At 41.1% G+C, this 26,817-nt stretch overlaps 1 protein-coding gene across 1 annotated transcript in view; it reads left to right on the top strand.

The window, feature by feature from the left end:
- FREM1 (FRAS1 related extracellular matrix 1) overlaps nucleotides 1-26,817 on the top strand; it is a 236,311-nt gene that overhangs the window by 8,857 nt on the left and 200,637 nt on the right. Inside the window, exon 2 of the mRNA XM_055087212.1 lies at nucleotides 13,964-14,028. The gene's annotated coding sequence lies outside the window, so the exon portion shown is untranslated. The remainder of the gene's footprint in view (nucleotides 1-13,963; nucleotides 14,029-26,817) is intronic.

Here is a 26,817-nt window from a genome sequence, read left to right as displayed (position 1 = left end):
CAGTGGGACCTGTAGACATTTTTCATGGTCACTGCACACTGAGGCTAAGCAACTACCTCAAACTTCTAGGAATTACTGAAAACCGACTTTGCAACAACACTGGTACCTGGGGACACAGGATGCCGTTGTAGCGGGAGGTCACGGAGTCTGCATTTAGGAGATAAATGGTTTTTTAACCAGGATATCTCTCAGCGGTCTCAGTGGAACCCTGATTATCACTCATGGTTTATTTTCTATTTTCTGTGTGGTAGTTTAAATAGCAGCCCTCAGCAAATAGTAGAATCCTCACTTTAGCTCCCAGATTCTTCCAATAAAAGCTATTATGGTCTAAAAGACCAAAGGAAGCATATGGTATTTCACTTGCCTAAAAAAATAATAAATCAAAAGCAATACTACATTCCTTCGGGGAACCGCAGGTATTAGAACCACCACCAAAGATGTGAAAAGAGTGGTGTGGTCTTACCACATCGTCATTATTTATTTATTTATTTACTTACATTTCTTTTTTTAAAAAAATTATTGCAGTATAGTTGATTTACAATGTTGTGTTAGTTTCAGGTGTACAGCAAAATGATTCAGTTATACATATATTCATTCTTTTTCAGGTTCTTTTCTCATATAGGTTAACACATAATATTGAGAAGAGTTCCCTGTGCTATACAGTAGGTCCTTGTTGGTTATCTATCTTACATATAGTAGTGTGTGTATGTTAATCCCAAGATCCTGATTTAACCCTCCCCCACCATGTTTCCCCTTTGGTAACCATAAGTTTGTTTTCAATATCTAGAAGTCTGTTTCTGTTTTGTAAATAAGTTCATTTGAATCATTTTTAAAAATTAGATTCACATATGACTGATATCATATGATATTTGTCTTTGTCTGTCTTACTTCACTTAGTATGATAGTCTCTAGGTCCATCCATGTTGCTGCAAATGGCATCATTTCATTCTTTTTTCTGGCTGAGTAATATTCCATTGCATATATGTACCACATCTTCTTTATCCATTCCTCTGTCAGTGGACATTCAGGTGACTTCCATGTCTTGGCTATTATAAGTAGTGTTGCAGTGAACACTGGGGTGCAGGTATCCTTTCAGATTATGGTTTTCTCTGGATATATGCCCAGGTGTGGGATAGCTAGATCATATGGTAGTTCTATTTTTAGTTTTTTAAGGAACGTCCATACTGTTCTCCATAGTGGTTGTACCAATTTACATTCCCACCAACAGTGTAGGAGGGTTCCCTTTTCTCCATACCCTCTCCAGCATTTATTGTTTGTAGACTTTTTGGTAATGGCCATTCTGACCAGTGTGAGGTGATACCTCATTGTAGTTTTGATTTGCATTTCTCTGATAATTAGTGATGTGGAAGATCTTTTCATGTGCCTATTGGCCATCTGTATGTCTTCTTTGGAGAGGTGTCTATTTAGATCTTCCACCCATTTTTTGATTGGGTTATTTGTTTTTTTGATATAGAGCTGTGTGAGCTATTTGTATATTTTGGAGATTAATCCCTTGTTGGTCGCATCATTTGCAAATATTTTCTCCCATTCTGTTGGCTGTCTTTTCATTTTATTGATGGTTTCCTTTGCTGTGCAGAAGCTTTTGAGCTTAATTAGGTCCCATTTGTTTTTGTTTTTATTCTCATTACTCTAGGAGGTGGATCAAAGAAGATTTTGCTGTGATTTATGTCAAAGAGTGTTCTGCCTGTGTTTTCCTCCAAGAGTTTTATAGTGTCCAGCCTTACGTTTAGGTCTTTGATCCATTTTGAGTTTATTTTTGTGTATGGTGTTAGAGAATGTTCTAATTTCATTCTTTTACATGTATCTGTCCAGTTTTCCCAGCACCACTTATTGAAGAGGCTGTCTTTCCTCCATTGTATATTCGTGCCTCCTTTGTCATATATTAATTGACCATAGATGCGTGAGTTTATTTCTGGGTTTTCTCTTCTGTTCCATTACACATATTTCTGTTTCTGCACCAGTACCATACAGTTTTGATTGATTTAGCTTTGTGGTGTAGTCTGAAGGCAGGGAGCCTGATTCCTCCAGCTCCATTTTCCTTCCTCAGGATTGCTTTGGCTCTTCAGCGTCTTTTGCGTTTCCATACAAATTAAAATTTTTTTCTTCTAGTTCTGTGAAAAATGCCATTGGTAATTCGATAGGGATTGCACTGAATTTGTATATTTTCTTTGGTCCACATCCACATTTTAAATCTCCTGTTTGGCCAATGCCACAGACAGAAGGATTTTGGAGACTAACAATGGATTTTCTTAATCTTAATTAAGAGATGACTTCAACTGCATCCTGAATATAGTGGCCAGTGCCACAGACAGAAGGATTTTGGAGACTAACATGGATTTCCTTAATCTTAATTAAAGATGACTTCAACTGCATCCTGAATATAGTTTCCTTACCTGGAACAAATTGATTCTGTCTTGGCTACTGGATTTAACAATTGAACTGGCATTTCTCTCCAGTATTCAATTAGTAGAAAATATCAGGAAACATTTGCTTCCAACTGGAACAACAATAAACTACCTAAATCACATCAGGTGATACCAACTTCATGACTTTATGCCACTCCACAGTGGTCTTGGGACCTTGGCCATTCCCACTTTTCAACAAGGTGTTATAGTGGCCCACTACACTGATGATGTCATACTGGTAAGACCTGAGGTACAGGAAGTAATGAGCACCATGGATGCTTTGGTAATACACTTATGTGTTGGTTGTGAGACAATTGTGTGTCAAAGGGTAGGAAACAAAGTCCTAAAATATACAGGGATTTCTTGTTTGTACTTTAAATCCTCTCCGCCTCATTGACCACTGTAGAATAAGATCACCAGATGTGTGTGGGCAGTGACCAGCATCATGCAGTTACAACCTGACAGTGCCTCACCCTGGGCCTCTGGCACATGCTTCTTACTCCTCACACTGGAGATTCCCTCACACTCTTACCTGGGATACCTGCAGGTGCCACTGTGACATTCATGCATATGTAAGCTGTTAGGGTGAGGGAGTTATGGCTCCATAGCAATGTGACCCTGGGTTAATTCAGTTGACCACTCCTGCCTAGGACTTTGACTCTTCCAGGCATAGCACAGAGATGCAGGGACAGCCAGAGATTACTCATATGGTAGTGCAGGTAAGAGTTCAGGGGTGTAATGATGAGTGTTCAGTGTTGGCGCCCTCAGTGGTAGAGTCCAAAACAGTTCCTGTGGAATGAATTTGGCTGTGTCTCACTTGGCTACCTTCCTTGGTTCCTGACCATTGTTTCAGCTTTGTTTTTCAGTCTTCATGTTGATTCTATGAGCTATCCAGTACTTGTTGTTTCCAACAACTTTTATGCTTAAGTAGTTTCTACTGTTTGCCAACGTGAACCCTGACTCTGTAAAGTAAGAGAGTTAGACTAAATGACCTCTGTAATGATTACCTCATCTTTTTTCTTCACTCTATTATTATGCTGTTCCATTTCATCAATGGGTATGCTTTTGTGAAGTTTTTTTAAGAAATAAAAGCACCTGAAATTAATATGATGTAAATCAACTATACTTTGATGATAATTAATAAAGAATTAGAAGTTATGCTTTAATAGGCTTAAGTTTTTAATTTTTCTTGGGGTTGTCTTTTGAGAAGACGTGTGTAAAAAGCAGAGAATTTGTAAATATCAGTATGATTCTTAACACTCATGAGGCTTTTTTTATTGGACGTTTTGAAATAATTTTATTAATTAAAACCCAACTGGGTGATTTATTGTAGAGTTAATGGTGTGACATTTTATCAGGAAGTTAGTTCTGGTTGTTAATGACCACAAAGGCAGAATGTAAAAATTTCCACAAGAAAATTTTGTGAGCAAGAAAAAAGCAAGATTTTGTTGTTGTTGTTGTTACTATTGTTATATACTATTAACTCAGTTTAACACTTGGTGACTGAAGGATCTGATGTTTGTTGGTCTTTTCACACATGAAGATAGTATGAAGGATCTAGTATGGACCAAAATTGCTCTGGTTAAAACAAGAGAGAGATGCAGGGAGGCCCAGAGGAAAGATCACAGCCAGGTGCTACAGCTTGAGGCGATTTGAAGTCTACATGGGGAAAGAAAGGTAGAGAGACAGGCAACCCTTTGGGTGGTAGCTGAGGATACATTTTGGAAAAATGGAGATGTAGGATGGGGATTTTTGGAGAGAAATACTTTGTGTGTGATATAAACAGTCTCCATCTCCCCCGAGAAATCATAAATTCTGTATTGCTTACTGATGCCTGTGGGTGGAAGTCTCTTTATTTTAAAGGAGATAGGAGAAGTGTAGGGTGAAAATAGAGACAACATGCAAAGGCAGTCAACACTTGGATTATAGAAATCGTATTTATAAAATCCTGTAAAGGTCATTTTTCACTGTCCTTAACTGAGGCTCAGTTGAGCTCTAGTAGGATTCTTGCTCAGAGGCTCTTTCCATAAGTTATATCTATTTTCACAGATTTGGTCCATTACCACCAAGAAAGGAGTAGCATTTCCTGAGGTCCTACAATGCACCAGTCACTAAGCCAGTTGCATACCAAAGTGGGGGAGGAGCCTAGTGGGAGTTTCCTGCCTGGGTGAGAGAAGTAGCCGATCACTGAGCTTCTTTAGGGTTGTCTGTGGATTATAATAATAAAAAGCAAGTGAATTTTAGTCGGTTTTATTATTGTTTTAAAATTCTCTGCAGATAATGTACCCCCTTTTGACTTGCACCTGGGTGCATATCTCCCAGTACCCCTTTGGTATGCCCCTGCTCTCTATATTATCTGTTTTACCACTTAGAATAACTCTACAAAGCATTGTCACCCCATATTATAGATGAGCCTTGAAGAGATTAAGAACTTCATTGGAGACAAGAGTGGAGTCAAGATTTCAACCCAGCACTTCGGCATGAAAACCTTTTCTGTCCCCAGTACGTTGCCCTGTCCTCCTCAAGGCAGCCCGGACAGTATATCAAGGGACGGGTTTTTTTCTAGTCTAGGATTTGATAGATGACCACTCCTCTTTCTTCTGCTTTACCCTAATGAAGGGTAGAGGACCACTTTGGGCAATGGGCACGTACCCATTCTGTCCCTGGTGACAAAAATAATTTGGTTGTCTTTGGTCTATAAAGCTCTTAGAATGTCAGCTTTGATTGTGAAAAGGACTTTATAAAGCAGTGACTAAATTCAGAGCCACAAGACAGGAAAGCTGTCCTACTTCCTAATGCATTTAGCTCATCCTCAAGAAATAAACATAAATAGCACTGTAGCTTGTTTATGATTAAAGGCAAGTATCTTGCATGAAAAAGTTGATCTTTTAAAAAAATAGCTTAAAGCAATCCAACTATCCTGATGAAGTATCAAAACTAATTTACCCTTGGTTAAAATGTGCCCTTTATATATGCCCCCAGTGAAAGGATGGATGCACTAGAACAGTAAATTAAGAGTTCAGAGCACTTGGGAATGTTTGCTTTGAACCGAACTAAACGTTAAGCAGCAATAGAAAAAAACGCTTCTTAACTGCTTTTGAATTGCAACCTTCTTTTTCCTGTTTTCCCCATTTTAGGCCTCCTGTCTTCAATTCTGAATACTTATTGTTAAAATATACTTACCAAAGATAGATTAATTCTTCTTTGCAGTTTTCTTGGTAAAGTGTTTCTCTTGCTTATAAATTAACAGGCAAAATATTTTTGACTCAAGTCTGAACAAGACAAACATATGGATTATATTTGTTTTGAAATAAACATGGCTTTAAGGCTTGTCTGTGACAGTTACAGCACAAACAGAGGGAGAGAAAAATACATTCTGGCCTTTTCTAACATCAAAACACTTAGAAATATTTGGGGTCAGTCATAAGCCCAGCAGCACAGATGTTTTCATTCTTTGAGTTATCCTGCCATTCAGCCAGAATCCTACAACTCTAGTCAGTTGTAGGGGATTGGTTGGAAACTTTCCTGCTCACTTTCCATCTACCTCCTACCCCCTGGCCCTCCTTATTTTACGGTGGAAGTTAACTAGAGCTATCAACTTTTTAATCTAATTTCAGACTAAATTATGCTGCTGCCCTTAGTATCATTTTTGTCCAAGTGTGATCTATAGACCCCCTGCATCAAATGACCCAAGGAGCGTTTTAGAAATGCAGAGCCCCAGGCTCTACGCCAGTCCTAACGAATCCATACCTTCATGGGTAGAGCTCAGGGATCTGCATTTTAACCAGATTCCCAAGCACACCAAAGTTTGAGATCTACTGTTCCAATCACTTAGTATTAGCTAAAGGTTTCCTCTTGTTAAATTGTTAGCCTATTGAAATCCTTGGGCTGTTATCTAGGTAACAATAGTTTTAGTACTGCTTAAGCTTTCTGTTCCACTAGTATTTATTGATCCCCTACATTTGTGCCAAGACTTTTCATGTTCATGATTTCAGGTAATGATAAATTGGCCAGTGAAGTATTTTATTCCACAATAAAGACGAGGAAACTGAGGCTCCCAGATATTAAGTGACTTGCTTACCCAAGTTTACACAGCTAGCTAATGGTGGAAGTAAGATTTGGATCAGGTTTCTGACTTCATAGCTCAACTTATATTTCTATTATAGCTGTTCTTTTGGTGAAATACAGGTGTTTATTGAGCTTCTGCTACAGACCAGGCACTGTTCTAAATGATGGAGATGGAGTGAGAGCAGATGATACCCCCCCAGACCACATTCTAATGGGAGAAGACAGACAGTAAAAAGCTCAAATGCACATAAGTACCCGCATTAAAGAACAAGTGACAAATGGAGATTCTAATTCAGAAAAAAATTTCATTCTTATAATCTTTATTGTCACATAAAACTAAATAAGACATTATTAGTGTTTGGTGCTAATAAAGTTCTCAGTTATTATAGCTAGCAGATGATGTAAGAATTACCCAAAAATGTTAATTAATGAGAATTGTTACCAAGGAAACACATAATCTGGAAATTCACTTCTATCTCATCAGTAATCTTAGTTACCATCAACTGGTCAGACTGGAGAGAATTTTCAAAGTTTTTAAGCACTTAACCATGTAACACATCAGGCAAACATTCTTCACTGATCACCTTGAGCATCTCAGCCTCCAGAAATGGATTTGAAAAAGGACAGAAGTAACTGTCTCCACGCTTGAATTAGTCATGGAGTCACAAGGGCTTAATGCTCATTATATTTTGAAACAAGCTTGAACAAATGCCTTTCTAGCACTCACCAGAGAGCACTTTTATTTATTTATTTTACCTCATTTGTGGTTCCGTTCCTCCTGAAAGCAAAATTAAGATGAGTTACTAGTGAGAGAGAGAGAGAGAGAGAGAGAGAGAGAGAGAGAGAGAGAGAGGGAGATCTCCCACATGTTTCCTTGAATCCAGTAAGGTTGCCTGAAAACAATGCACTTAAATTCCCTTCACCTAGTTCCCGGCTGAAGTTCCTTCTTTGAGTTTCACTTCTCCATGCTGTTGAGGGAGTCCATGTAAGAAATAATTAGTTGAGGACTCTTTCTCCCTCCTCTCAGAATGGCTTTTGAGACATTGCTCCTTCTGTTTTCCTGAGCTGTTCTAAAGAGTTATTGGAACTTAATGCTCAGAGCAGTTTTGTTGTCCTGACCAACTCTGCCTGGAATGTCTTTCTCTCTGTGAACGCCTGGCTAAACCTTTCCTTCAGCTCAGTCCCCTCTTACTTGCCCTCCCCCTTCTAAGGAGCTAATCATCCTACCTGCCTACCCAAGCTCTGCGTCTTGAACACAGCTTCTGCAGCTGAGATTTTCACAGTTTCCTTGTCTATCTTCTTCATTGTTACCCTGAGTTACCATAAGGATCATAATCATGACTTAGCCATCTCTGAGTTCTTTGCATTCATCACAGCAGGAGCCACATATAACATTTTTTAAATTCAATCCAATTGGTGTAAGTTTGAGAATAGGATTAGCCTTTGAATACTGGGAAGAAGTTGTTCTGATAACTGAGAGCAACTGGGAAGGTGTAGAATCTGTCCCAGATGTCACCAAGGGACCTACAACTCGGTGGGAAAGGGGGCACAACACAATCAGGGGGTATCTAATGGAAGAAATTGATCTCTTTCCTGTGACTACTGCTAGACGGTTGAGACTGCTCAACAAACTGGTTGCAGTCAGGGTGGCTGTAAGTTACTTTATTCTTCTTGCTGCAGTGGTAAGTCGGATTGTTTCCTTAATTTCTCTTTCTGATCTTTTGTTGTCAGTGTATAGGAGTGCAAGAGATTTCTGTGTATTAATTTTGTATCCTGCAACTTTGCCAAATTCCTTGATGAGCTCTATTAGTTTCCTGGTAGCATTTTTAGGATTTTCTATATATAGTGTCATGTCATCTGCAAACAGTGACAGTTTTACTTCTTCTTTTTCAATTTGTATTCCTTTTATTTCTTTTTCTTCTCTGATTGCCATAGCTAGGACTTCCAAAACTATGTTGAATAAAGGTGGTGACAATGGACATCCTTGCCTTGTTCCTGATTTTAGAGGAAATGCTTTCAGCTTTTCACCACTGAGAATGATGTCAGCAGTGTGTTTGTCATATATGGCCTTAATCATGTTGAGATAAGTTCCCTCTATTCCCACTTTCTGGAGAGCTTCTATCATAAATGGGTGTTGAATTTTGTCAAAAGCTTTTTGTGTATCTATTGAGATGATCATATGATGTTTTGTTTTTTTTGTTTTTTTTGCGGTATGCGGGCCTCTCACCGTTGTGGCCTCTCCCGTTGTGGAACACAGGCTCCAGATGCGCAGGCCCGGCAGCCATGGCCCACGGGCCCAGCTGCTCCGTGCGGCATGTGGGATCCTCCCGGACCGGGGCACGAACCCGCGTCCCCTGCATCGGCAGGCGGACTGTCAACCACTGCGCCACCAGGGAAGGCCCCATATGATGGTTTTTATGGTTTTTATTCTTCAGTTTGTTTATGTGGTGTATCACACTGACTGATTTGCTGATATTGAAGAATCCATGCGTCCCTTGGATAAGTCCCACTTGATCATGGTGTATGATCCTTTTAATGTATTGTTGGATTTGGTTTGCTAGCATTTTGTTGAGTGTTTTTATGCCCATGTTCATCAGTGATATTGGCCTGTAATTTTCTATCTTTGTGGTATCTTTGTTGGGTTTTGGTTTCAAGGTGATGGTGGCCTCATAGAATGAGCTTGAGAGTGTTCCTTACCCTGCAATTTTTTGGAAGAGTTTCAGAAGAATAGGTGTTAACTCTTCTCTGAATGTTTGATAGAATTCACCTGTGAAGCCACCTGGTCCTGGACTTTTGTTTGTTGGAAGTTTTTAAATCATTGTTTCAATTTCAGTACTAGTGATTGGTCTGTTCATATTTTCTATTTCTTCCTGTTCAGTCTTGGAAGGTTGTATCTTTCTAAGAATTTGTCCATTTCTTCTAGGTTGTCCGTTCTATTGGCATATAGTTGTTTGTAGTTGTCTCTTATGAGCCTTTGTATTTCTGTGGTGTCAGTTGTACCTTCTTTTTCATTTCTAATTTTATTGATTTGAGTCTTATTTATCTTCTCAAAGAACCAGCTTACTACAGTGTATTTTGTGCATAGTTGAAGGCTAAGGTCCATCACTAGACTATGGCCTCCCCAACACAATGCTTGAGTAAGATGGGCCACTAGCCCCAGTTTTCTGGATGTTTCTGAAGTTGCCTCATCTTTGAAGTAGCTGGTGGAAGAGAAAAAGATATCTGGAGCTTAACCTTCTTGCTGTACCTCAGTTTCCCTCTGTATTCCATCTACTCCTCTATCCAGGAAGGGTGGATATTTTTGTGCCTCTCCTCCCTGATAGGCTAGAACTTTGCCTCTCTCATTTTCTCCTCCTTCCTAGCCTCATGGCTTGTTTAGCTTTTATGATAAAAGGGGATCAGAAAGAAAAACTAGCTTCTCCATAAAGGAAAAAAAATTAGGAAGCAATTAAAAATATTTGCTGTACTTGTCCCTGATTATAAATCAGAAGCTCCTAGAATAGGTAGCCTATTGAGTCATACCATTAATATTTACCTTACTGGGAACAAATGAACAAAGATATTTTCTTTGAGAGTTGGTTTTGATAGAAGGAGGGGAAAAGAAATCTTAAAGTCAGAAGTATCTATGACCAAGAAAAGTGCAAATGAGAGGTTAGGGAGATAAACTCACCCACTTCCTGCTGAAGATACCAAATGGATCTGACCCTACTGGTAAAATTCATGTTTTCCTCCCTAGATTCAGATGTGGGACGAGCCTTATTCATTTATAATATTTATTTAGGACAGTGCTTCATGCTGAGCTGTTTGAGAATCCAGTTGTGTTTTATTTTCTGGTATTTTGAGCTAAGTCAGGATTTTTCATCCCCTAACATTTCAGTGATAAGAATACTTTATTTTCCAGACACTGGTTTTTACAGACATTTCCATTCTGTGCATTGCCTGGTCTGGCTTTTGTCTAGAAAAGACAGTCCAGTCAAGCCCTTGCCAAATGAGAGATAACGATGGAGACTTTCTTTATGCCCCTGGGGGTAGCACTTTGAGAAGAACTAATAGGGGAGGCATGGTGTGTGTGTGTGTGTGTGTGTGTGTGTGTATGTATGTATGTATGTATGTACAGGAGGTCTTTGGTTTCTCCATTATTTAAATCTCAGTTTAATACTTTAGTTGGGAGTAAACATGGGAATTTCCTGGTTCACCCTTAGGAAGGATGAGAAGCCTGGGAAAGCAGAGTCTTCATATGTTTAGGAATAAGTGAAGTCCTAATAGCTGTTCATAAAATTAGTGGTGGGTTATTTTTCCTGATGGAGAATAAGTGATTCCATTACTGGTACAAATAACAGTATAGGTAGAAGTCTGGCCTCCACTGCTTCACTCCAGGGGGTAAAAGCCATCTTTCTCTGGGAGTGAAAGGGAATAATCAATTGCTTTGGAAAATGTGGGGTCATGGCCATTACCTGGTAGATGAGAAAGGCATGGTCTTTGGGTTCAGACCTGGGTTCCAGTCCAGCTCCATTACACACTAGCTGAGTGACTTTGGGCAGGTTACTCACCTACTCTGAGCTTCTGTTTCTTCATGAGTACAAAGGCAAAAATAGTGCATACCTCACAGAATTGTAAAAAGGGGATAGTTACAGAGCCTGCTTCCTAAAAGGGCTTCATTGAACACCTTTCTGTTGTGGATGCTGCTTTTCTTTGCAAAGAAGAAAAGCTAAAATTAGTGAAGACAAACTCCCAAGTGCTGATTTTCTCTTAATAATCATCTACAGTAAATGGCAGGCGACTATTTTCTCAATGCAAGGAGTTTTATTCTATGAACTCCCCTCCTAAATAATCTTAGGGGTCTCTCTGAAAATTTGGTGTGTCATGTCTCATAGAAGTTAGTTTTAAGAAAATGCTAAAAGTTTCATATTGTGCTAAAGGGGAAGAAAATGAGAAACACTGGGCATGTACATAATAAATGGTGTCTTAGTTCAGGCTGTTATGACAAAGTACCAAGGACTGAGTGGTTTATAAACAACAGAAATTTATTTCTCACAGTTTTGGAGGCTGGAAGTTTGAGATCAGGGTGCCAGCATGGCTGGATTTTGGCGAGAGCCCTCTTCTGGGTGGCAGTCTGTCATTTTTTCATTGTATCTTCCCATGATGGAAGGCGGTGAGTGAGACTTCTGGGGTTCTTATTCCATTCTTGAGGGTGTTGCTCTCATGATCTCATTACCTCGCAAAGGCCCCACCTGCTAATACCATCACATTGGAGTTTAAGATTTTAACAATGAATTTTGTGGGGGGCAAGGGTACACAAACATTCAGTCCACCACAAATGGTGATTTTGTACCAAATTTGCCCACATTTGGTAGTTTCTCCTTGGAAAGGAGATCACCAATAATAACAGGCCATCTACTACATGCTAGATATTTTCATTACACATACCCTCTTTCTAATCAATGTGAAATACATTCAAGAGTTATTTTTAAACATTTGCCTGTGACCCTTAGCAAGAAATACATTTGAATTATGTGTGTGTGCATATGTAACATAATTATATATGAAGTTAAAGCAAAAATTTCAGGAAACAATACTGACCCTTATGCCATGGAATGCAGCCTTGATATTTTCTATTCTATACCATTTCATTTGGTTAAAATGTTGATTGTAACTCACACTGGTGTTATGACCTGCTAATGTGTAGCAAATTGCATTTTGAAAACCCCTGCCCTACATTCTAGGTACTGGTATCCACGTTTTGTTTTTTATAGTGGAAAGGACATTCCAAGAGTGTGTAACGTGTGCCCGAGGCCACATGGCCAGGAGGTGTCAGAGTATGGATTTGAATCCAGAGTTCTGATTCTGAACTCCATGTTGCTTATACCATACTACGTTGCCTTTTGTGGAATTTTCCTCTCTTCTTTTGTGTGTGTGTGTGTGTATTTGTCTCCCAAACACACTTAGCTATTCAGAGACCATGAAACCGTTTGTTAAACCAATCCTGGAAGCTATTAAAATAATTCCACTAGACAGAAAAAGCACGGCCTCTAGAACTTTTCTCCTTTGCAGGGTTCTCACTAAACATGCTCTATATGCAGAAAAACTGGTAAGGGAGGCACAAGTTGCTGGTTTAAACTGAAGAGAAAAATATCTGCTTTGTGTTTGCCTTTTATTTCGCACCCACTTGGCCTAAAAAATGAACGAAACCGACACCAAAGTATAAAGAGGGCAATGTTGCACCCCTGGATTCATTCTGATGATGTTTTACTAACACCTTAAAGCAAATCAGAGAATATGACACACCCACATTTTATAGCCTATCATGTTATTCCAGTACCATGTTATTTTCTGTAATTCTTAAAAATAATAAGATTTGCAAATACAATGTGAAAAATAGCTAGTGTGTTTATTTAAAAAATATTTTATTTGAAGAGTCTGGAAAGACCGTTACCTGGCCTTTCCCCATTTGCAGTTAGATGGAGAGACTTACCTTATCTGTGTGATTTTTCATTAAAGAGCTCCAAGAGTCTGACAAATGAAAGCCCACCAATGCCTCACAGACAGCATCTGCCTTGATAACTCTGTTATGTCCAGACCAGAGCTAAGCCTGGTTAAGTCAGGCATATATTTTGACATTCTAATTCTAAGCCTTCTAATTGAAATGGCCGGAATGTATATGTGATTACTGCAAAATACTATAGTTTGTTTAAAAAAAAGAACAAAAAAGAAATGAAGAAAGAGATTGCAGGCTTTGATATAACTCAACTCCTTTCCTCTTATCTCGTTTACTGGGTAGTTGTCTCCGTGCATGAAGGTTAGAACAGCGACTATTAAAATTCACTTTGCTCTGTAGAGTAAGAGCCCTTTTCTTAGACCTTTAGAGTTCAGAGAGGTTTGGGAAGGGATCCTGATTAAGTATAGCCTTCGGGATCTGTGTATGTGTGTATTTTCATTCATTCATTTATCTTTTAAAAAGAGACAAACAAAATTGAAAACCAAAACAAAACACCTCTACCCTCAGAAGCATCTATTTACTTTTGACATAGTAGTACTTAATCCAGGAGCCATGTTCCTGGGGAAAACTAGTTTTTTCATAGGCTTCTTTACAGACTTTTGATTTCTTTGGAATAAAGAATTCCAGGAAACAATGGGCTACATGTAAGAGAGCACAACAGGGCTTTTTACAGGTTCAGTGAACCAACCATTGTGTTGCAATTGAGTTTTAGGGCCAGGATCAAGAGTTCTTTTAAATAAATTTTATTGAACTTCTGCTTTGTCTGAAATAGATCCTACGTGGGCAAAATACCTGGAACACAATAGAAGCCTAATAAATATGTTTTGAAAAAATAGATGGATGGTTATTCTTGGTCCCAATCTCAGTGAAGCTTGAAATCTAGTGTTGAAAACAGACACTGATTTTCAGTGACTCATTTATTCAACAAATATTTATTGTGTCTACTATTGACTGGTACTTTTCTGAGTTCTAGGCAACAAGATTATGTTAACAACGAGGAAAGTATTACCTTTGCAACTGTTAACCAACCTTGAAATTGTAAGTTGAAACCTTAGTGTCATAGTAATGTCTGTAATAGATAGCTATTGTTCAGTGATTATTATGTACCAGCTACCATACAAAATGTTTTACATAATTATCATATGTTTTACATAATTATCATATATAATCCTTATGACACTCCTGGGGGGTATTCTTATACTATTTTAATTATTATGTCATTTTTACTGTTGAGGAAACTGAGGCTTAGAGAGGTGAAGTAACTTACCCAAAGTCATAAAGCAAAGAAGCAGTGAAACTAGGATTTTAATCTTTGTGGTATTTTTCCATTCCTAATAATTTTTTAACCTAAAAGCTAAAAGTAACTCTTTGCAATTAAAAAGTAGTCTCAAAAAAAAACCCTAAGAAAAAAGTAGTCTCATATTCTTTTACTGAAATCATTCTGTAGGTGAGGAAGCAACACTTTAGTTGATGGTTGATTCTGCTCGGTCTTATTAACATAGGTGTCCAGGCCAGTGCCCGCATTTAGAGACCTCGAGTAATACCACATGAGTTTTATTAATGACTGCTCTTTAGTTAAACTTTATGAGTCTATGTAAATCTCATCACAAATGAGACTGAGCCTTGTTTTGAAATATTTCCTTTCTTTTTTTTTTTCAAGTACTTAAAGGCTTCTTCTGCCAAATCTAGAGCTTTTAAGTAAAAGTGCAGTGCCCTGGAAAGGATGAATTCTCTCCCCGGCCCTGCTCAGACCTACAGTTTATGGCCTCGTTGGAGGAGAAAGAGCTTATGCAGCTGTAAGAAGAGTGAAATGGTGGTCAGAGAGAAATAGCTTTTGGTTTTCTTCATTTTCTACTCATCTGATCCTCAAGCGCCCACACCAAGTCCTAGGGTGGCTGGAGACTGCTGTTAGGTATTGAAGTTTAGTCAGATCATAGGCTGAAAAAACTACTGGTACAACTACTGGGAAGCGTATCTGTGACTTTCAATAGTCTTGCTTCATGAGAAACAGAGAGAGGAGATTAATAATATTTATAATCCTCCGTGCTGGGCTGATAATTCGTTCCTTGGGTTACACTATCTGAAACCATTTACTCTACCTCAATCCCTCTTTCCCTATCAAAGGGCAAAAAAAGAAAGGTACAGCGCTTCCCTGGTGGCACAGTGGTTGAGAGTCTGCCTGCCGATGCAGGGGACGCGGGTTCGTGCCCCGGTCCGGGAGGATCCCATATGCCGCAGAGCAGCTGGGCCCGTGAGCCATGGCCGCTGAGCCTGCGCGTCTGGAGCCTGTGCTCTGCAACGGGAGAGGCCACAACAGTGAGAGGCCCGCGTACGGCAAAAAAAAAAAAAAAAAAAAAAGGTCCAGCTGAGTTTTATTTATTTTTATTTTTTAATATATTTAAAATTGAATTGTAGTTGAGGTACAATATTATATAAGTTGCAAGTATACAATATAGTGATTCACAATTTTGAAAGGTTATATACTCCATTTATAGTTATTATAAAATATTGGCTACATTCTCTGTGCTGTACAATATATCCTTGTAGTTCATTTTATACATAATAGTTTGGACCTCTGCCTCTATATTGCACCCCCGCCCCCCTTGGGGATTGGTCAGAGTGGCACAGGTACCTCTGGCTCCTCTTCTCCATCTTCTCTCTCTCTTCTTCTGGTCCTTTTGTCAGTCCCTTTCCACCATTCACTTAGAGCAAAACCTTTCCTTGTTTGATGCCTAAATGTCTAGTTTTTATAAGTATCTACCTCATGCATTAATGAGAATGCAATGAAATAAATAAGAAGTGAAGAACTTAGAAAGAATTCTGAAGATGTCAGTCACAGGATTGACATTGTGGGTGGAAGTCCTGTGAATTTGCCCAGAAACCTGGACTTAGTCTGATGCCCTGTTGTCACTGTCTTGGAATTATTAATAATTTTTGAATAAGGGGACCCACATTTTCATTTTATAACTGCATTCCACACATCCTGGAGCTGGTTCTGCTTAGCGGTAAAGAGGCAAGACCATGCTTTTCCCAAGTGCTGTCATTTAAAGCAATGATTGTTTTTGACAGTAACATGACTTAATATCCTAAAGATTTACCTTTATGAATGTGTGTTAGCACAGCAAACTTCCTTTCCCTCTGTGGCCACTACAAGAGAGCTAAAAAATAATTGCCTTGTGGTATGTTTGACATAACTGGCTTTCACATACCACAAAGAAATTTGAGCTCCTTTAAAACTGAAGGATCAGCATTGTTAGGGGATTTACAGCATTTTCAAAAAGCATGCCCCCAGGTTCACATGCTTTCCTGATTCCCAGGACAGAGGAAATTCTGTAGAGAAGCAGTGAGAGGCCCTGCTCTCACCTTATAAAAAGAACTGTGACACTGTGGAGTGTCATCTTTATTCATGAATCCATAAATCCCACAAATATCTTTTGGGTGCCTATGAGGTGCAAGACACTCTCTTACCCACTGGGGTTCTAACCATGAACAGGACAGACCTGGCCCGTGCCCTCCCCAAGCCCGCAGTCTAGTGGGAGAGATCAGATGTTACAAGAGGTGCTGTGAGGAAGAGGTATTGAGTGCTATTGTTACTGAACCAAACTTGGGTTCGCTCCCCCATGTGCAGTAAAGCCAATCTACTGACACCAGGTTGTGGTGAAGGAAAGTGCAGCGTTTATTGCAGGCACCAAGCAAGGAGTCCAGGGAAGCTAGTGCTCAGAGCACTCAAACTCCCTGATGGGTTTCAGGAAAGCATTTTTAAAGGGAAGGTGAGAGAGGGGAGTCCCAGGGTAAGTCATCAACTTGTGCACAGTTCTCTGATTGGTTGATGGTGAGGTAACAGGGTGGTGTCATAGGGTTAACATCAATCCTTGGGTCTGGGGGCTACATGTTCATGGTCATCAAGTAGTTAATTTCTTCCATTGGGTGGTGGTTTTAGCAACTGTAAAACAACTCAGGAAATGTGCATCAGATACTATTATCTAGGTACTTCAGAGAGGAGCTACAGCAGAGGGTATGGGCGAGGGGATCTGTCCTGGAAAGGCCCCATATGGTCCTGCTCAGTTACACTATAGGAGTACATGAGGAAACCTAAAGCAAGTAGGGAATCAAGGGGGACTCCTGGAGGAGGGGACTTCTAAGTTGACACCTGAAGGATGAAAGGACAAGAGCATTGTGATCCCCTTAGAGCTGACTTTAGGGACAGCTGGCCCAGGGGAGTGAAAGAACCTTGTATAGCGCTACACTAAGCATGGTTTTCAGGTCAAGTTGAACTGAGTTTGAGTGTTCTTTTTGCTGCTAACTTGCTGTGTGACCACATAGAAGTTACTTAACTTCTCTGAGCCTCTCTTTATCATCTGTGAAATGGGCATAATTATGGTACCTACTTCACCTGGCTGTGGTGAAGACTGAGGAGCTAATTTCTCCAAAATCTAGCAGAGTGCTTGGCAAAATTTAAGTGTTAAATAAATATTGGCTGTATTGTTTCAAGACATATTAGCTGTTTTCCTGGCATAGCAGCTGTTACTTTTATGATTAAGACATGAAGTTCTAAAGCAATGCCACAGAGACTTACTAATAAGCTTGGCTTCTTGTCATTTATGGTTTGGGCACACATTCACTGCTTTTTAGTGCCTCACCATATCTGAGCAGCATTTCTACTGCAAGGAAGGGGTTTTCCCTTGTCAGTGGGGAAACACAGTGGCCAGGGACCTCAATGAGAGGGTCAGTCAAGACCTGAGATCTGCTGTCCTGCAGGAGCCAGAAGTCTGAATCTCATTCACTGTGCTCAGTTGTGTTGCAAACAGGAAATGATGTGGTCATTCTCAAAGGATTAAAACCAGGGATCCTTTTTAATATGGGTATTCAAGATGTTGAGGTCATAGCCCTGAGGAAGAACTGGGAACCCTCATAATCCCTTTGAAAAGCATTGGTTGTATGCAATTTAGTTGTGGTTTTAGCATATAGCATCTAAAGGATGCTGGAAACATAAACGTCAGTACTCACCCCTGTCACCTGGCCTCCTAATTATTACCATCTGTCCTCACTTCTTTGATTCCCTGTGACAGAGTCATACCTGCTCCATGATGGCCTAACCAGGTCAGTTGGAACAACAGCAAATACCATGACTGATGTTTGTGGCGCTCTGCCTAACAGTCTGCTCATCAGAGTTGATTTCCTCCCAGAAATAGGATGCAGGACTGTTTGGTTTTTCTGGCCTAAGGTTTAAAAATGTTCTGAGAGTAGGGCCTGGAACCTTTGGCTCTGATCTGGATCATCTACTTTGCAGAATTTGTTCTGAAATATCAGTTTCAGTTTCGTGAAACACTTTGGACTTTCTGTCCATAGCTTTTTATTTTTTATTTTTGCTTCTTATTCATCCACTTATAAATAATCAAAACTTATGTCCAAAGCACTCTAGAAAAAGGAAGCTCTATTCTCTGTGATCAAGGAGTTACAATCTGATTGCAGAGATGGAGCAAGCTCGTATGAATGGTAATTTGTCCATCTGTGGCTGATATATGGGCTATTAAATCCCTCAGTTAATACAATGGAAGATGGAATTCATGCTGCAGCTTTGATTCACATGTAATTCTAGGATTTCATTGGTCAAGAATCCAAGGATCTGAGGGAGAAGGCTGATTCACCACCTTACTCAGTAAAGCTGAGTGATTTAACAATGATACTGCTGCTGGTAATAACATCTGGGTTATCTGTTACTTACGCAGTGCCCATCTCAGCTGTTATATGTGTAATCTTCCCAACAACACACGTACTATTATTACCTTTTCACAGAAGAGGAAGTCATCTCAGAGAGATTGAGCAATTTATTCAAGTCCGCACAGCAAAAAAGTGGCAAAGCCAGGGTTGGAACTCATGTCTACCAGTCAGTGATTCATGAAACATGTTTCTTCCTGTCTGTGTGATGTTGTAGACACTTTGAGGACAGCATTTCCTTTTCTGTAAATGGGATAAAAAGATAACTGGTTTGTTGTGAAGATTAAAAGAATTGATACATTTAAAAGGGCTTGGAAAACTGTAGAGTGCTGTCAATATATAACTTAATATTATAAAGAAAACTTACATATGATCTCCCAAACTCATGAAGTGAGCTGTTTTATGCCAAAGCAGGCCTGGGCTCCCTCCCTTAGAATCTGTTGGTGACACAACTCTACACATGTTCAGCAACTTCTGTGATATTTGCCACCAGATGAATAGGTCACTGTTCACATTTGAGAAAAAGTTATTGAGCTCATTTGTGTGTCAAGCAAAATGCTGGTTGCCTGCTATGTGATGGGGCAGTCCTGCTTTCCTGGAACTTGTAGCTCTATGGGGGGGGTTAGGATTAAATCCATAAATTTGCATATATATATATGAAAATTTTGATGACTTCTCCAAGAGGGAAAAATTCCATTTTTTTGAGAGAAAACCAGGAGAATAGGCATAATTAAAATTGGTCAGGAAGTAACTTTTGAATGAGTGATGTATAAGCTGAAACTTGAAGGTTGAGTAGAAGTCAACTGAATGCAGAGCAAGCAACATAATCCAGGCATAAGAAAGGGCAAATTTGAAGGCCCAGTGTAAGGAAATAATAATAATACTTAATTATAGTAATTATAAAAGCTAACGTTTAGAGAACTCTTATTTGTGTGCCAGCTACTATACCAAGTGCTTTACCAGTATTATCTCATTTCAACCTCACATGCCCTCTGCGGTAGATGCTATTTTTATTCCTGTTCTACAAATGAGAAAAAATGAGAAAACTAAAGAGATGAAGTAACTTATCCAAGGTCATATAGTATGTAAGTCCTGGAACCAGGGTGATGACAAGCTCACATTCTAAGCCATGATCTTGGTTCAGCTAAATAATGAAAAGTTGGCCAGTCCATTTGTTAGGGCTCAGTTGCAGACAACAGAAACCACCTTAGCTAGTTTGAGGAAGGAGGGATTTACCAGGTACTCAGTGGTTTACAAAATCACTGAAGGAGCTGAAAGGGAAGCTCCTGGGCTTAGAGTCCAGGCCAAGCTTGCAGAGACAACCTCTTACCCCCAGAACCACATTGTTACTTCTGTGATTAGGAGAACTGCTGCTGTAGCAGCAAATAAAATCTGGAAGCCAGTGACTGCAGAACTGTGCTGATTCTGGCCCAGTTTGTACCAGCAAAAGGGATGCCTCATCCTCTGCCTCTCCCCTGCTTAACTGGGCCCTCAAGTCAAGTCTCACACAAGTGCTTGTGACTGGCAGAATGAAATTACATGCTGGTTTCTAGCAGCAAGGGGGATCCAGGAACTGTAGTTCTTAGCTTTCCTGACATGCGTTGCAGGGAGGCATGCTCAACGGGAGTGCGCTCCCGTCAGTGAGCAGTCAGTCCATAGGCTCCAGCTCACCAGTGGGGCTGGACTGCAGGAGTCATGGGAAGGGTAAATGGGGCCACATCACGAAGGCCTTTCGGCTATGTTAAGGAATTTATATTCTATGTAGAATACAAGGGGAAGCAGGGGACTGTCAAAGTCAGATAATTTTTTAAAAAGACTAACCTGGCAGATGTGTGGAAGGTGGATTGGAGGAGACAGGAGTGAATGCAGGAAGATTATTTGCAGGCTGTAAGATGGAAAGAATTGGACAGATTTGAAATATGTTTTGGATACTGAATCAATGTGGTATGGTGTTGAGTTAGATATGGGAAGATGGGAAAGCCAGTTTTCAGGCTTGGTTGCGGAGCACAGGCTCCGGACGCGCAGGCCCAGCGGCCATGGCTCACGGGCCCAGCCGCTCCGCGGCATGCGGGGTCCTCCCGGACCGGGGCGCGAACCCGGCTCCCCTGCATCGGCAGGCGGATGCGCAACCACTGCGCCACCAGGGAAGCCCCAGATAATTTTTTAAAAAGACTAACCTGGCAGATGTGTGGAAGGTGGATTGGAGGAGACAGGAGTGAATGCAGGAAGATTATTTGCAGGCTGTAAGATGGAAAGAATTGGACAGATTTGAAATATGTTTTGGATACTGAATCAATGTGGTATGGTGTTGAGTTAGATATGGGAAGATGGGAAAGCCAGTTTTCAGGCTTGAGAAACTGGGAAGATCGGGGAGAATTTGCTGAGACAGAAAAGACTGGGGAGTGACTTGCTTAGGTGAGTGTTGGGGGAAGAATTGGAGAATCAGGAGTTCTGTTTTGTAGATCTCAAGTTTGAGATCTCTCTTATGCCAGTGGAAATGTTAAATGATCAGTTGTGAATGACTCTGGAGTCCAGAGAATCAGGACTAGAGATAGAAATTTAGGAGTCATCAGTATATTTATTTAAAGTCAAGAGACTGGTTGGAATCACCTACGCACAGAGGATGGTGCAAGAGGAGAAGGGGGCACAGGGCTGAGCCCTGAACCATTCCAGCTGTTATACGGTTAGGGTAGAGGAGGGGGGACCAGCACAGCAGAATGAGAAACAAACACAGAGGTAGGAGGAGAACAGAAGAAAGTGGGAGAAAGTGAAGGAGAGTGTGACTTTTTAAGAAGACAGTTGTTCATTGGACTAGACAGAATGGAGGGCTTTGGTGACTTCTAGTATCTTAGAGAGGGCTGAAGAGTGAGTTGAGGTAAGGAAGTGCAGAGAAGGTTTGTAGGCAACATTTCTGAGAGCCTCGGCTGTGAAGGAGAACAGCTGATGTACTTAGGGGACTGTGAGGTCAAGGGCAGTTTGTTTGAACTCACTAGAGAAGGGGTCCCCAGTCCCCAGGCCGCGGACTGGTGCCGATCTGTGGCCTGTTAGGAACTGGGCCGCACAGCAGGAGGTGAGTGGTGGGCCAGCGAGTGAAGCTTCATCTGCCGCCCCCCACGCTCGCATTATCGCCTGAACTATCCCTCCACCCTGGTCCATGGAAAAATTGTCTTCCACGAGACTGGTCCCTGGTGCCAAAAAGTTGGGGACTACTGCACTAGAGCATGGAGGATGCTATGGGAATGATCCTACAGAAAGGAAAGAGGAGGATACTGCTGGATGGGGAGCAGCAAAGTGAAAAAGTGAAGTTCTTGAGAGGGAGAGAAGGGGTGGGATCCTGGCCCACAGTGCTAAGTGGCCTTTGATAGTCTCTCTTAACAGGAAGCAATTAACAAAGGGAAGCCACAGCCTTGAACGAGCCAGGGATTTGGTGGTGAAAGCATTGTTGGAAGGCTTGTCTGTTGGTTTCTGTTTTCCCACTAGCGCAGGAGGCAAGGCTGGGGCATCGGTAAATTGAGGAGAGCATCCTGGTCCCTCTGTCTGAAGAGACAGAGCTGGAGGTCTGCTTCACTCCTAAAGGCTGCTTCCATGTTGCCAGCCAGAACACTGTGACCAATGGATCATTCTGGTATCTGGCCCTGATAAAAGGATCTCTACTCCGAAATGAGTTATCCTTGCCATCTCTGGAAACCAAAACTACCCAGCAAAACCCAGTCATTTCCCTGCCATAATAAAGGAATTTAAGTTCTCTTCATCAGGCACATCAGTACACGTGTAATACGTATTTACTGTGGACACTGGGTACTTGCACTTGGATGGGAGAAATAGGAATAAACAGAACAATGCAAAACAGAGTGAGATGAGAAATCCTGGGGTGGAAGGGGGGTGAATGCTGGGCTTCTAGAGAACAAGAAGGAAACCCAACCCACTTATTTGCAGACATATTTTGGCCCCCAGTTTCTATGTTCTTTCCAAAATCTCCATCGCCATTATTCACAGCTTCCTTCTTTCCTGGTGGGGGAACTCCTTCTCTGAGGGTGGTAGAGAAACTCACTAATGAGAAACATTAGAATATTAAGAGCAGAAGACAAGCATTACAGAGAATCTTCTGGCAGTGGATCCTAATAGGGGAAATGCTGTATCTCCAGGTGGAGAATAAAGAAATCACATCCTCTGAAGCAGTTAAAAGGAGCAAGTAGCCAGACTATACAGGGTGTGGGTACCCTGTCCTGGCCCCAGGCAAGATGTCAAAATGACTGTTTCCAATCAGAAGTTCCCAAAATATTGATACTATGATTTAATGCCTGTTAAAAGGCCCGTGTGAGTTGTGATTGAGTATGAAATGGAACACATGATTTGCTTTATAATCCATTTGAAACCCTTATAAAGATCAAATGTTTTGGAGAATATTTTAAGTTCTGGTGAAGGTCACAAGGCTTTAATTGGCAGGAAACTCAGGCGAACTTTATTAAAATAGCAGTTCTTGTGTAGCTCCCTAAACTAGAAGAAATGGTACAACAAGGAAGAGGAGGAGCACAGGTAATTATATTTCATTTACTTTTTCCAGTCCCTTTCTTTAATTTATTAGTCAGTCTTTCTTTGGAAACTGCTTTTGCTATTACATTAGCTGTTGGCTTGTTACCTCAGCGATTCGTGGTCAGAAGACATCTCACTATCTCACTCTGGATAGTTTCACTGTTTTTCCTCCTTCCTCACCTCTACAACATTGGGTGTCAACTTCTCTGCCCCTTTTCAGAAGATTTGTCATTATTTTGTACGTGGACTTGGGGAAAAAAATCCTTTTTTTTTTAGTGTTTTCTTCCCTCTGTCTCCTCTACTTATTGTTGTTGGACATCTCTCTGGGTTTTCTATTTCTTGCATTTTCCCCCCTTTGCAATTCACTTTGAGTGTGTTTCCTTTGAGCTGAAATCCCCAGAAGCTGAAGGACAGGTGAGGTGGCATCAGCTATACCCTTTCATTAAGGCTAAACTAAGAACTGGGGAGCAGTGCTAATTTCCCCAGCCTCCATCAGGAACGGAAGGGGTTCCTGGGAGCAGGTGGAAGCTATTCTCCACCAGATGACTCAGTCACTGGGATTTCTCCTTACCCTTCTGAACTCAGGGCCTCACAACTCCCAAACTTCCAGTCCATTTTTAGGGTATGTGAGGTTTCCTGGAGGCTGAGTGGGTAATCCTTGGTCCTTTGATCCCTGTGTAACCCACCCTCTCCACCCCATAGCTGTGTAATGTTCAAGACAACGAGGGAACAGAGGAACGACTGATTGTTTCAGGTCTTGGGGCTTGGTCTTTAGTGCATTTTCTCATTGCTTAAACCTCTGAATGTTTGTAAAGTAGGGTGTTTGTGCATATGTATGGTTTTTAATAGCAGTATTATAATTACAAATTTTGAAAATGGGATATCTTCACGGGTACAAAGGAAGGAAGCCAGGATGGTGGTGTGTGTGCAATGCTGCATTCAAACTCCCTTCCTGAACTTGGTCACCTTTGAGAAGCCAAAGTGGGCTCTCAGTAACAGTTGAAGCAAGAGCCTTTGTTTTTCTCTAAGCCTGTTCCTAGGATTCCCTAAACTTTCCCCAAAACACGCCACAGAGGACACCACTTTTCATTTGGAAAAAACAAGTAGGTTTGGGAATAGATATTGCTGGTTAGGAGAAACAGAGACCTTTCTCTACAGAAGATGTGGTAATGTGAGAACAAATTCATTTTCTCTAATTGCATTTCTTTGAAGAAACTTCTGCTACAGGTAGGGATTGGAGGAGAATTTGCTGACTCACCCAAGAGACAGAGTCTGGGGCTCTGGTGAGTGTGGCATTATGGCCTGGGCATCCCTGGTCTAGGCTGTCAAGGCTTAGCTGGGGACATAGGCTCCCAGGGAGCATGGAAGAGGGTTGTTTCAAACATAGATGCTCATGCTGTGTGGTTTTCTGCCTCTCTCTGTGATCAGCATTATGCTTAGTGCACTCAGACCCTTAGGTTGCAGGATGTGGCCCTCAACCCTACCTTTGCTCAGGGAAGGAAGGAGCCCTGTCATTGCAGGAATTTGTATATTTGGCTCTGCCGGGTGCTCCAGTTCACTCAAGGAAGAACTCTCTTTCCTTGCATTATCTTCACACACACACACAAGTGCCACTTTCTTCCTTAGGATCTGGCCATAGATGGACTTGTTTTGTGAGTTTCAATATTCCCTTTGCCTACAGAGGCAACTCCAATATCTAGTGGGCCTGGGCTGGGCACAGAGATGGCCGTTGTTTAGTCTCTGAGCTGTAGGTCTTCTTGTCCCTTCTCTTTCATCTAAGGATGAAACCTGTGAAACAAATGCCTCGTGCTATTTTAAAATTTACTCTTTGATGGAAATTCTGGCAGGACCCGGGTGTCAGGTTGTGCTTTCCTTCCTACGTGGCTCTCTTTGAAGGGCTCTGCTTTTTAACGACCAGCTCTAGGAATTGACGTCTTCAGCCATGGTGACCCTGGGACCTCATGGAAAGGAGAGATGAAAGATAACCCTGTTAGAGACAGGGGTTGAATAGTAGAACCTTACCTTTTAAAGTTCCCATTTTGTTCTTCCTGCCTCTACATTGATGCTGAAAGACAAAATGGGAGGCTGGGACTCATTATTCACTCTCCTCTTTCTAAGCAGGTAGAAGACATTCATTATGGAATGAATGATGTGATGGTCATTAATGAATTATGTGACTTTCTACATTGATTTAATTGTGACTCTTTCCATGCTATTCTTTGTTAAAGTGGATAAAAATATTTTCTACTGACCTTCCTGGAAAATTCAAATGAATAAGGGTTTTCTCCACGTGGTCCTGATTGGTATTTCAGACAGTGGTCCTCTACAAGAGAAAGATAGAATCTCAGGTCTTCAGGAACATGTATGCTCCTTTCTATAGGATTCTGCTCCCTTAACACAGGTGGAGTAGTATCTGATCTCAGGGGCTCAGCATTGCTCACAGATCAGCTCTAACAAAATGGAGAGGCTTGGCTCATAGACACCTAAGATGAGAAGATGGCTGATGAGTCATTTTGAGGACCCGTTCACCTCAGGTGTTCTGAACTCTCCTAATAAGCCATTCAATGGCCCCTGAATCACAGTGTTTGGGGTTACTCTGGAGCCCTGTGCCACATGAAGGTGGATGGTCTGTGAGCTTTGGAAAGAAGCCCTGGTCGCCGTTGCCTTTTCCCAGCTATTCTCCTTGACTAGATGTCCTCATCTTTCCCTGGAGTTCCCATTCCTGATGTCGTTCTGTTTCAATGATTGATTTAGAAAAACATGAAGGAAGAGAAAAAGAAACAAGAGGCAGTCTCTTCTGTGAGATGGGTAGAGTTCCTCTCCCTGACTGGTGTCATGGTCTTTTTCAAACATGGAATGCCACTGAATTCAGTAGCAAGACAGAAGGAAGACCCTGACCCCACACAAAACAAAAGCCCCAGGACTCACTAAAAGGCAGAAGAAACCAGCCAACGTTCTTCATCATCTGACGTGCATTGCTGTCTCAGGTGATGGGGCACAGAGAATGCGTGCTCCAGTCTGAGGTTCCAGGCCCCCATCAGAAGGCTATGGGACAGTCGCAGAGTGCTCCTGAGGACAAATGAGAGGCCAGCCCCTCTGCCATCATCCAGCCTAGCGCATCCCACCACCAGCTCATGGCTGCTGGATATCTCCACCCTCCCCTGGTCCTTCCTATTTTCCTCAGCATACTGTAAATTTATATGTATACACCTGAAAACAAAAAAAATTAATTATAGTCAACCTAAGAAAGAAATGGAAAGTTTTATTTGAGCCAACCGGAGGATTATGATCCAGGAGATGGTCTTTCAGAAAACTCTGAGGACTGTTCTTCCTGTTTGAGGTCAAGGCACAGTTCTATGAGTTTTGGAGACAAAGGGTTATATACCAGAGTAACATATTGACAGTTTGCATAGTCCAACAAGGCAAGTAGTGGGTTATTGTGACCCCTTACAGGATTGAGACAGGAATGTTTTCTCTTAAGGAGCTACCTTGCTGGTGTCAGGAGGAAACTGCTTTTGTTTTTGGCGAGTAGACATCCCTGTGTCTCCTAAGGAGATCTAATGAATGTATAATCAG

The sequence above is a fragment of the Physeter macrocephalus genome, chromosome 9, assembly GCF_002837175.3.
Source record: "Physeter macrocephalus isolate SW-GA chromosome 9, ASM283717v5, whole genome shotgun sequence".
Taxonomy (NCBI): Eukaryota; Metazoa; Chordata; class Mammalia; order Artiodactyla; family Physeteridae; genus Physeter; species Physeter macrocephalus.
Note: the sequence above shows the minus strand (reverse complement) of the source record. Positions and strands in the feature narration are given on the sequence as shown.